Source organism: Elephas maximus, chromosome 1 (assembly GCF_024166365.1).
Source record: "Elephas maximus indicus isolate mEleMax1 chromosome 1, mEleMax1 primary haplotype, whole genome shotgun sequence".
Taxonomy (NCBI): Eukaryota; Metazoa; Chordata; class Mammalia; order Proboscidea; family Elephantidae; genus Elephas; species Elephas maximus.
This window is the reverse complement of record NC_064819.1, coordinates 80138365-80139476: the sequence shown is the minus strand read 5'-3', so window position 1 is coordinate 80139476 and position 1112 is coordinate 80138365.

Below are 1112 nucleotides of genomic sequence, written 5' to 3'. Positions count from 1 at the left end.
ATACCTTGCTCATGGATAGGAAGGCTTAACATAGTAAAAATGTCTATTCTACCAAAAGCCATCTATACATACAATGCACTTCCGATCCAAATTCCAATGTCATTTTTTAAGGTGATAGAGAAACACATCACCAACTTCATATGGAAGGGAAAGAAGCCTCGGATAAGAAGAAGAAAGTGGGAGGCCTCACTCTACCTGATTTCAGAACCTATTATACAGCCACAGTAGTCAAAACAGCCTGGTATTGGTACAACAACAGGCACATAGACCAGTGGAACAGAATTGAGAACCCAGATATAAATCCATCCACATATGAGCAGCTGATATTTCACAAAGGCCCAGTGTCAGTTAATTGGGGAAAAGATAGTCTTTTTAACAAATGGTGATGGCATAACTGGATATCCATTTGGAAAAAAATGAAACAGGACCCATACCTCACACCAAGCACAAAAACTAACTCCAAGTGGATCAAAGACCTAAACATAAAGACTAAAACGATAAAGATCATGGAAGAAAAAATAGGGACAATGTTAGGAGCCCTAATACAAGGCATAAACAGAATACAAAACATTACCAAAAATGACGAAGAGAAACCAGATAACTGGGAGCTCCTAAAAATCAAACACCTGTGCTCGTCTAAAGACTTCACCAAAAGAGTAAAAAGACCACCTACAGACTGGGAAAGAATTTTCAGCTATGACATCTCCGACCAGCGCCTGATCTCTAAAATCTACATGATTCTGTCAAAACTCAACCACAAAAAGACAAACAACGCAATCAAGAAGTGGGCAAAGGATATGAACACGCACTTCACTAAAGAAGATATTCAGGCAGCTAACAGATACAGGAAAAAATGCTCTCGATCATTAGCCATTAGAGAAATGCAAATTAAAACCACGATGAGATTCCATCTTACTCCAACAAGGCTGGCATTAATCCAAAAAACACAAAAGAATAAATGTTGGAGAGGCTGCAGAGAGATTGGAACTCTTATATACTGCTGGTGGGAATGTAAAATGGTACAACCACTTTGGAAATCTATCTGGCTTTTTCTTAAAAAGTTAGAACTAGAACTACCATACAACCCAGAAATCCCACTCCTCGGAATATAC